This window comes from Cryptomeria japonica, chromosome 10, assembly GCF_030272615.1.
Source record: "Cryptomeria japonica chromosome 10, Sugi_1.0, whole genome shotgun sequence".
Lineage (NCBI taxonomy): Eukaryota > Viridiplantae > Streptophyta > Pinopsida > Cupressales > Cupressaceae > Cryptomeria > Cryptomeria japonica.
The window spans coordinates 180,971,666-180,983,842 of NC_081414.1; positions in this window are offsets into that span (position 1 = coordinate 180,971,666).

Here is a 12,177-nt window from a genome sequence, read left to right on the forward strand (position 1 = left end):
TAGAAAGTACAATCTATAGAAGAAAGGTCATTTAACTTTAAACCAACTAATCACCATTGGGTATAGTACAAAAAATATTTATTTGGAGATTCATATGCTCGGTGGGTTCTTAGCCATTTTTCTTCCATTATACTACTTAGGAATCTATTGGGAAGGTGCTCATAGCAGACCCTAGTCAAATATTAAATCCAGTCTAAAATCAAAACAAATTGATCTTCTCTAATGGGAGGGGAAACTATAGGAAATGGAGCATTAGGGGTTTTTAGCTTGGGAATATCCATTTCTCCTTAAGCAAATTTCTCTTAAATAGATCAAGTCCACTAGAATTTTCTTTCATGTAAACAGTTGACAATGCAACAAACCCTTTTACAACCCATGGACTTTCTCTTATTAGCTTATTCCACTTGCCCATAGAAGAAGGCACAAGTTTGGCTTTGTAGCTACTTATTATGGATCCCAAATCACTAACTACAAACAATTCATTACACAAAGTGGGCATTTGTATCGAATCCATACAACCACTAATAGACGAAAAAATTGTAGATAAGGGAACTTTTTTTTGGTCAGTAATATCAGTATTTTATTATTATTATATCAAAAAGATTACAATGCTATAATTTTCAAATTGTATACAATCTCTATGGAAATAAAATTACAGAGCCGAAAAAGAAAACCCTACCTTACCATGCATTCAAACTTCATCAACATACTATAAATTGTCCCCTTTCGGCAAAATTTTCAACTATGACTATCAGACTTACGCATAAACCAGTTCACACCTCAACACTCGGACACTAAACAATCTTGGCATCTTTGTGAGAAAAATCAGAGATCCAAATTCTGCAGACCACCAAAAATTACTTTTCTGAATAACACCATGTACATTCTCCCTGCATAAACATCCTACAGACCAAACCCTAACCATCCACTACAGAATGTACAGACCCAAAACAAATTCATTACAAAACTATATAGAGCATTCTCATTTGAGTGGCTACCATACCAAAATTTGATCACATATGTAGAACATTGGACCCAAGAGATGGAATTTTTTTAACAAACTAGTATAAACAAATAGACATTAGGGATCATCATGCGATGCCTTTAAAATTTAGCTCACCCACATTCATTCCACTGTCTCTTCTTCCACGTCTCCTCCTCCTCCACCGTGCCCCATTATCACTACCCACATTACATACCAACACTCTGCCACCCATTGCTTCCCTCTATCAAAGGAGGTTCTTTAGAGCATCACAAGCAATTAATGCCTCAGCTCAGCGTTCATCCCTATTTAAATTCATTGGCCAATGCATGAACAGGACAAGCTCATGCAGCTCCGCCATCACCGGATCCTCAAAGGCCTCGCTGACATCAAATCAAGCCACTGGAATTTCCCATTCAAGTAATGAATCCAGTCCCACAAGATAGTCATCATAAATAATCGACCTCACCATCCACAGAACATTGTTTGTGGAGTTACCCAATTCCAAACCCCATGCAACCACCATGGTAACCACATCCATGTTCGAGCGAAATATATGTTTCGATTCCAGAAAAACCTCCCCAAACAACATCTCCATCAAACAGATGAATTGATCATCCTTAATTTTGAAAAGCCACTTCATTCTTATCAGCAACACTAATCCAAAAAAACTGTCTTGATTTTTGTCTATGTACAATGGAAAATTAGCCTCCATGATATCTCCACCACCCCAGATTGTTGCAGGTAATTTTGAGAATGACACGATTCCTTGGGCCGCCAATATATTGTCACCCGTAGAAGCCAAGTCCCATCAAGATGTAATTTCCCTTTCATCCTCATTAATATCATAATTATGAAAACAAGAGCCTCCTTAAAATTCATCAAGGGGAACAATACGCAAATCTTCTATACGTACTTCCCCAAACCTTTCAAAACCAACTGCCCACTTTGCCAAGGTATCTGCTATGTCATTAGTCGATCGTCAAGAGTGACCCACACGATATTGTCATACCAAATCTAACTCATTACGGATTGCATAGATCATCTTATTCAAGTGCCATGCCTGACAAACTCCCGCTATTGTTACATTTATGATGATTAATGAATCACCTTCCATATGAATCTTGGAAAAGCCCATACTATTTCTAAACTGAATTGCAGTTAATGTCGCCATTACCTCTGCTATGTTATTTGTCTCATCCTCAACCCATTATGCTCCAATTGCCAGAATATTACCTTACCAATCATGTGCCACAAACCCAATGCTCGACGGTCCCAGATTGCCTTTCGAAGCTCCATCAAAATTCATTTTTATCCAGCCCTCCTCTGGCTTATGCCAACCTTCCTTAATATGTTTATCATCAATCAAATTCACCTGATGATGCCCATTCATGGGCTAGATAAGAGGGAATATTAATAGGGAGGTACCTGAAGGAATATGATATCACAAAAGGAGAATCCCCTATCATACTCCTCACAAGAGAGAGAGAGTGAGAGAGAGACTTCACAAAATGTTGAGGGAGTGCAATCAAGTATCCCTTTGATTCCACTTTTCCAATAGAATACTTTCCCTCAAGGACACCAACAAAAAATATTCTCCTCTACATAGTTGTTCAATATCACTAGAAATTGTTGGCTCCACAAGCAATATCTACATTCGCCATTCAATTTTTCATTTTCCTCTACCAATAGATGGAGACTAAATGATTCACTTTCCTCATTCTTCATGTTTTGAAATGCTATTTATTAGGACATGGAGACTTCATTCACTCGGGGATTTTGATTTTGAACATATTCACAAATGAATAGTCTTTTAATTTTGGACATAAAAAACAATGAATTCTATATGAATGTGAGAAAGATGTTCCTTCACCCCTTCCACCTTCTCGAGGTGTAAAGAGAGAATTATAATAATATTGGGAAGCTCTACTTTGCATTGGCTACCATATACCTTTTTGAGATCTTCAACATTTAGCTTATCAATTCACTATGGAACTATGAACCCAATTTTGACCCCAATGGCTCTAATGGAGAGAGAGGGGGGTGGAGAGAGAAAGATAAAGAGAGAGAGGGAGGAGGGAGATAGAGAGAGAGGGGACAGTTGAAGGTTGAAGGTTGGGGGTGTATAAGTTGATGATACAACCACATGAGCCAAGAATCATCTATAAGCAAAATAGTTGTCATGCAAAAGAGATCAAACAAAGATAATATGCTCTATAACAACTAGAGAACTGTGTATTATTTCACAATTGATTGGAGATCACAATTATAAATAATGAATTAATCCTTACAAAAGCATGAATGAAACCCTACCTATGCAAAAACATAATGCTAAAATTAAGAGAACTAAAGCAATGCAAAGTAGGAGCTAAATTAAGCTCAACTATAGCTGAAATATAGCTAGAAAAGACATTTATAGATAACAAAAAGCACCTAAGTTTAGCTTAAGTAAAAATTTAATTAAAAGACCTAATTAATAAATAATTAGATAAATGTCCTAATTACTCCAATGCCCACCCCCATCCCGTCCCCTTAAGATTAACCTAGGGTTAAGCTAAAGAGCTAATGATGAATGTAGGATGCAGGCATGAATAAATATGTTACCTTATCATTTGTACCTCATAACAAGAGTAAGTCGCCTTACATAATTTTTATTTGGGTCTTTATCTTGTTGAAAATTCCTTGGTTCAACCCTTAATCCACTTGTAAATCATCTCTTAATCTGTGGTGCCAAGTTTCAAAGGTCTGTTTGAACCTCATGAAACCCTTGAACCATTTTGAAAGGAGTTCATAATGTTCATTTAGGTACCGCAGGTTCTAAGTTGTGTATAAATGTTTTCAGGCTAACGTTCACTCATGTTTTTTAGCAGTTCTATTTCACGGTCGCAGATGATGTTTCATATCCTCTTCCTCCAGATCGTGAACCGTTTGAACCTAGTTTCAAACAGTTCAGTGATGTTCAACATGTTCGATAAAGTTCAAAAGGCCAGCGGTAGTTAACAAAAGTTAATCTTTTCAAAGTGAAATTTTCATGGCACAACGCACACTTTGAACTACCTGAACCTTCATGAAGTCCGTTCAAATTGTTCATGCATGTTCAAATCAGGTGAGTCCCATGGACTAAACGACATGATGGCACATTTATTGCTAAGTATGATGAAAATTGAACCATATCTTGGGTGACGTCAACTAGCTGATTTTTGAAGGCAAGTAATCGTTATTGGGAATTGGTTGTTACCCCAAAAATGCCGCCATGCATTCAATACACATGTGTGATGTCAAATCCCAATGCTCGGCACATTTGAGTTGACGGCCGAAATTAATGCACTAAATGAGCTTTCATCACTTCATTTGCTATAAGGTATGAAGTGATTAATTTTTGAAACTTGTTCTTCATTGCTGCGGAGTGTTTGATAGAAGGTTTGTCTGCTGGTAATCATTCGATTGGTTTCAACTGTGAAGGTGAGTTTTGATTCCTATCTTCTCCAGTAAATTTTAGTAGTTTTTCTCTCTCATAATAAAATTTGTTGGGAGAAATAAGGGTTGTTATTTATGAATTATTAAGTCCACTCTGCACCTTTTCGAAAATATTTTCAATCTTGCTTGCATAGAACCCATTATCAATGATACAGACCTGAAAGGAGAGAATTTAGAGGCCTTGAAGGAAAGGGTTTTTAAAGGGATTGACGGTTCTTTTGGTTTAGAAATTCTAAGTAGTGGCCTCATAGAGGCGGCAGCCTTTCCTCCTACTATCCCTTGCCCAGAATTCGATAGGGAGTGCATCGCGAGGTATGATCCTATTTCTGAAACTATCAAGAGAGATAATGGTGAAACCCTCCTCACGATAAACAGGGAAGTCATTTCTTCTATTTTCAAATTGCCTAATTATAAGTTCTCAAATTTTTCTCCCGCCCAATCAATCACTGAGTTCAACGCATATAAAACAAGACACTGGAACAATATGGCGAAGCATTGGTTGAAAGTTCCTCAGAGGGGTGGCTCCAGGTTACCTAAATATCCCAACAAAAATCACATGCTTCCCCACATCCATGATGTTATGTTATTATTACACCGAGTTAGAGGTTCAACGGAGGCTTACAACTTTGATGACTGGATTTACTGTTATGTGCAACTGGTGTTGGAAGGAAAGCAGTATCTTGACTAGGCAGAGCTTGTTGTTGATTCCATGAGGGAATAGCTGAGCATGGCGAAGAAGTTTAAGAAAAATTTCTTTATGTCCTCGTATTTGATATATTGCTTGGCATGCGTTAAAGAAATAAAGGGCATACCTAGGCAACTTGCTAAAGGTTTTTTTTCCTGTGTATGACTTTTACCCCATGTTGCAAAAAGATAATGCATTGCAGGATTTTAGGAGAGTACATAATGCTTTCCAGGGAGACTTGTGTTATGAGTTATAGGAACATGAAATCTAAAAGGATATCTGAAGATGCCCAAGCATTTGTGAAAAGATATGGTAGTTTCTTCGTTCAGTTTCCTCATTTTTGTTATATAAGGGTAGGCAGTTTTGAGGAAGAGCCTTTCAGACTTCCTCATTTTTGTTCTGATTGTTTTGTCCTTGTTGAGGTCTGTAGGCAGTTGTCTACTGTAATTAAGAAAGATCAACCCAAAGATAAATGGGAGGATCATTTTCTTGTGCAACTAGGTATTTTATCTTGCAGTTCAATGTCAGATGCGTTGAGCGTAGGAGCTGACTTGAAGAATTTCAATTTTCCACTATATCATGAAAGGAAGGGTTTTGATAATAAAGGTTTCTCATGGAGTCTTGGTTTGATGCCGCATCTTCCAATCCCACACTTGGAGGACATGGGAAGATTGTGATGATGAGCTCAAAGTGTTCAAATGGGCAAATATGAGAATGGTCTTGGAATAGGTAGTTTCACTGCAAGTGAAACTTGATATAAGTGGGATCGAAGAGGATCTTATGGAGCTTTTTGAACCTAGATATCTAGACCAAGCTAAACCTGAAACATTCTGCATTAATTGGGATGTGGAAGAAGAGGATGATATATAGCTTCGAACAAAGAGAGTGTTGGAAAGAACCGCAGACTGGGTTAATAAGAAAAGAGCAATGAAATTAGGCATCAAGATTGATCCTGCAAGAGATAATGTGGTTTCTCTATGTTCCCCTAAACGTTTTTCTAACCCCACTTCTATGCCTCTTCATGCAAGTAAAAATAAGAAGTCATCTCACACCAAGCATGAGCCTAATCCTACTTTGAACTTTCTTGCTCCTCGATATACAAGGTCATGGAGTGCTACACAGAGGAAAATGGACCAGGTCAAAGACAAGATCCTTGATACTCATATTTTTGAGGTCGAGGACCTTGATAGTGACATTGTCAACACAATGGATTCTCATGCAATCACCTTAGCCATGACACCCCCACCTAAAGTAACCTGAGGAACAGCTAGTTCAAGATCAACTCCAAAATGGTTAACTACTTCAGTAAGCAAGAAACGGAGCTTCATGCCACTGTCCATCCCAATTCAAGACATGGTGGTCAAATACATGGAGAAGGGTCCCAAACAGAAGAATTTCAAAACAACTGCCAGATTGGATGTTGATGAAAAGACCGGGAGGTGGGTTGCTGAAATTGCTTCTTATAAGCCCAAAGATGAGAATAAGGAAGTAAATGCAGAGGATTTTGAGGTCACCAAAGTGGATCTCAGAAACATGAGGAGGGACTCTGATAACCACCTTTTCCAAGTGTCAGCTAAGAAGATTCTCACCAAGTCAGAAAAAGATGGACAAGAGAAAAGAGAACTGAAACGGCATATCAAGATTCTAGCTCAATTCATTGATAGCATAGGTTGTTTTGGAGATTTTCCTATATCGCATGCTTCAGAAATTTTTGACCCTACTTCACCAGAGAACAAGAAACTGATGAACCAAGTTTAGCGAGCCAAGAGCATCACAGGGGCCATAGAGAAATGGATTGAAGGAGTAGTAAGAGATGGTGAAAAATATATTACAAACTCCAGGAAGCTATGTGATGAAATGCAAAACCTCATTGTGGAGATTCAAAATCAAATTGTGCCATGGGAAAAGGAGGAGCATAAATGGGAGAATGTATTACCCATGCTCACCAAGATAGAAGAATACGGAGCCACAAAGTTTTTCGTAGAAAATTCAATTAAATTGGTAACTGATGACTGCCAGCTCATCGTATTGAAGAAAACTATAGCGTGGCGGGTAATCACATTCAAGTCTGTGATTTCTGATGCCAGGGCCTCTATTTACGAGCTTTAGGACCTTCAGTGTAGCTTGGTCAATGATAATAAAGTGGTTAACCCAGACCATGATTGGCAACTAGGACTTTGTGGGCTGAACACACAGGATGCAGTAATGGATTTTAGGCTGCACATGGAGAAAGTTAAGGCCAAAGGCAATTTTACTCCCGAAGATATAACACAAGTCACCTGAATTGAATCCATGGCATTTATCGATAATGATCAGTTACCTAAGCATGCCGAGAAAATGGTGAAGCATAGGTGGGACAAGGAAGCCGCAAAAGCAAAGATCAGTGCCATGAAAAATCCAAGTCAGTCTATAATTTAGGAGCTTGCAACCGCTCACGATGCCCAGAAAAGTGGAGGAGAAGATGATGATGGAGAAGAGGCATAACATGATGATAATGCTTTGTTTTTATTTTATATGCTTTTCATAATCTGGCAATGACTTCAAGACATTTGTCCCTTAAATACTCTGTTGGTTTTTATAATTGTTTCTGTGAGATTTTGCCAAGATCAAGAGGCAATGGAAAGCAGAAATAAGAGAGAACAAAATAGATGATAGAAATAAATTGTATTCTATCAAGATGAAAAATATGATCAACTGGATCATTAAGCATTCGTTGTTACATACAATGAATATGAGCCTGCTTATATAGGCAAGGCTATATGGATATGTGAGCACACAAACATGACATGTGGCTCAATAAGAAACAAGGGTAGGTAGGAGAAATAATATAATAGTCCACATGAGGTGGATCACCCACTGAATGTGGAGTGTAACAACAAGATCAACACCATAAAAGGTGGAAATTCTCCTACACACACTATACCAATGTGGCACAAACACCCAAGTGTCTCATACCCAAACTACTATGAAATGCATTTCCTAAGTAAACTTAAGTAAAGTGTAATAATATCCAATATGAATAATTATTTACACCAACACCCCACCTTAAGTGCAACTTAGGGGAATTCACTTAAGTCTACAATGCAACTAAGCAATGCAAGATGGGTCCCGGCTACTAGGCCATGTTAGGTACCCATGTACAAATGTGAATGCATGAAAACCAATGCAATGAAATCTCTCACAAAGTGGAGAAAGAGAGAAAAACCTAATGGGAAAAAATACTCCCCCAAAAGAGAGATGAAAAACATACAAGAGAACTCTCATAGAAGAATGTGAGGAACAAAACCCCATGTGAGGAAAAAGTCCCCCCCCATATGAGAGAAGAAGAAGAAGAAGAAGAGAGACTAGGAAGCCCCCCCTCAATGTGGAATCTGCACCAATGATAGAAGCTCGATGTATGAAGAAACTGCTCCACGATCGTCAAACAACATTCCTCCCCTTAGGAAGAAACAAAACCAAAGGTGTATCCATGAAGTCTCCCCAATCATGAAGGCAAGATGTATGAAAAAAACTCATGATGAAAGGAATCTCTGAAAACTGCTCAAGTGTCCCCATGTCGATGCTGAAAGATACCCCCTCCAAAGGTGGTAAATTGTGCCACACTGCTGAAAAAGGCACTCCAAGATCTAGTGGAGATGGATGTAGAACATGTCCCAAAGACTCACATGTCTCCTCAAAACATAAAGAGACCTCCTCCAACTGTTGTACATAAGTATCCACAATCATATCAACCTCAAAAGAATGATCATGTAGAGAATGAACAAGAGGGTCAGAGTGTACCCTCGCGGAAATTGAAGAAGGATCATCTTCATCAAAGAGAAGATGAATGTCATCAATGATGTCTCCCAAATCTGCAATGTAGGATTCCACAAACCAACCTACAATGTCTGTCAAGTAATCATCCCATGAATCTAAAGTTGGAACACAATGAGTATCCTGCTACACTAAATCACATGAAGACAAAACTGTCGCACTATCTGCATCATCAGGTGCAATAGGTGATGTGATATCAATATGAGGATATGAAATGCAAGGCTCAAGAATGGGGTCACATGTGAGAATCCCAATGTTCAAGTGTCCAAAGTTCTCCTCAAAAATTGAACCATCACAAGAAGTGTGATCATCATGTGTAGAATCATCAAATTTGAAATCATCATCAACAAAATCTGAAAAGGAGTATTACCGAGATTTATGATCAACCACCCCAGTCGCAATGATAGCTCTAGTCTCCAAGTCTCTAATGAAAACTGACTCAGGTGTGAACTCCACAACTCTCTTAGTTGTGCCATGTGTGATTTGATAGATGGAAAGGAGATTGTTTGTCAAGTGGGGTACACACAACACATCATTGAAGGAGTTATCCCCAATGTCAATAGATCCTTTCCCAATCACATCCATGTATGTATGATTTCCCATCAAAATCTGTGGCATGGTGCAAGGCTCAAATGTAGAGAACATAGACTATGAAGATGCCATATGATGAGAAGCCCCTAAATCTAGAAGCCATCTCTCTGAATCATGACTGATAGTAGCACATAGAGCTTTTCCTTTTCTTGTCCCAAAAAAGTGAGTCTTCCCACTTGTAGAAGCCATGAATGCTTTCCCTTTGCCTTTTGAATGTGAGGGAGTGGAAGTTGATGAGTCAGCCTTCTTGTAGACATTAGGCAAATCAATGTTATGCTTTTTGATGATATGTGTGAGCTCATCAATCTTCTTAAAATGGCAACAACGCTCCTCATGACCAACCTTTTTACAATAGGCACAAGTAGGTCTCTCCCTCTTTGGTGAATTGTCCCTCTTGGAAGAGGATGTATCTCCTTGTTGTGGAGAAGATGGTGCTTTGTCCTTAGGCTTTGATTGCCATTTCTTCTTGTTTGAGTTGTCCTTTCCTTGATTTCCTTTGTTCCCTTGATTTGCCACTAATGCTTGAGACTTAGAAGCCTTAAGAATGCCCATGCTTATCAACTTAGTTTGTTCCATCATCAACATTTCATTGAAAGCATCAAAAGTAGGCATTATGTAGCTTGAACCCATTGTCATCCTATGGGTTTGGAAACTAGAAACAAATGTTGCATATTGTTGTGGAAGCTTGCCCATCAAGTTGAAGATCAATTGAGTATCCTTCTTATCAATGCCACAATCTTTGAGTTGTGCCCTCAACTCATTTGCCTTGGTGACATAATCTTGTATAGTATCAAAGTTCTTGGGATCCAACATGGTGAGATCACTATCAATTTGATATCCCCTAATCTCATCAACTTGACCATACAAGACAAACACCCAAGTGTCTCATACCCAAACTACTATGAAATGCATTTCCTAAGTAAACTTAAGTAAAGTGTAATAATATCCAATATGAATAATTATTTACACCAACAGTTTCAGAGGAGGTCGGGTTTCGAGGGAGACCTCCTCTATTCTTTAAAAACTACTATAAATTAGATTAAGGTAGATAGAAAAAGGTTAGAAGGATATACTTTGATTTTTAGAAGTTTTTTTGGGGGTTGGAAGGAAGTGATCAGTTTTTCAAAATCTGAAATTGGAAAAAACTTATCATGTATTGTTATGTCTTTGTTGCATGGAATACATATATAAAGATCATATGTGTTTTGAGCGGAAAAATCTTTGAGTTTTGAATTCGTGGAGTAGTATTTCTCTACAAATATTAATCTAATCAAAATGATTGTGATAACCTTTCTGATGATAGATGTTGTCGTTAATCTGGGGCTCCTTTCTATGTGATTTTAAAAGGATATGTGTTTTGAAAAGAGACTTTATTTCTCTTGCCTATTTTTTTATGAAGTGTTGAATTGGTGTTATTGAACTTTGTTTCGATTACCTCTTATTTTCATGGTGAAGCGTCTTGAAGAATAGTTTTTTCTGAAATATTTGTAAATTATTAGCCTCTCATCTAAGAATGAAGTAGGCAGCCTTACATGCTTTCAGGTTAAAAGCGTACCATTTTTATTTAATTAGATTATTCCCTGAATAGCTAATGGAGGGAGCTATACCTATCAAAAATTCAGAGGGAAGTGATGTATGCCACACTTACCCATCTGTTTAGTTGAACTTTTGTCTTTCAAAGAGGGTAACAGAGCTTCAAATCAATTCAATTAAAAGAAAGACAAAATCTATTCACTAACAGATTTTTGGCCACTCTATTGGGGATATCGTCAACTTTCGATAGACCAGTATGTTATATATTTGTAAAACCTAAGTAAGTCAAGGTTGTACCTACTGATAGACTGGACAACACATACTTCAACCTGTACCTTAACCTGGCTTACATTGTCAGAGACCCTAGAAGAAATAGCACTGGATTCTCGTCGATATACCAAATCACAAAGGAGAGAGAGTGTTGTTGATAACTTTTACGAAGAAATACAAGGGCTCTCATCCTCTACAAATTTCACTCCCAAGAGGAATGCCAAGAGTAGACCTTCTTCCCCTACTAAAGCTACTCCCAAAGTACCTCTCTCTTCTAGCCATTGGCAAGCATTAACACTTTCTGGAATTCAAGCTCCTCCTCTTGTAACTATTTACCATGTTTTCATCATGGCCCAACCATGGGGTGCTCCAGTCAGCACTCTTGCTCTTGGTGCTCAGAATCCTCTCTAGAAAGGGGCTAGAGATGTTCTACCTAAATTTAATGGAGACGGGAAATTTTTTTGTTGAAGAACACTTGAACTCCTTTAATGTAGCGATTGGGATACTGGTTGTGCAGCATGAAGATGTGGCTGTTAGGATTTTTGCTCAAACTCTTACTGAGGGAGCAGCAGATTGGTTGAGGGAGCAGCAGATTGGTTCAGCCATCTGTAGGCAGGGACTATAACTAGTTGGCAAACAATGAAAACTGCTTTTGAGAAATGGTTCGAGAGTGCTGATGATGAGCACTCACTTTTGGCTCAACTCACACAAATGAAAAAAGAGATTCATGAGCCAATGAGGGATTATGTGGCCAGGTATAATAAGATTATTCATAAGATTCCCTAGGCTAAAAGGCTAATTGCTGATAACCAACAATGTTTCTTTG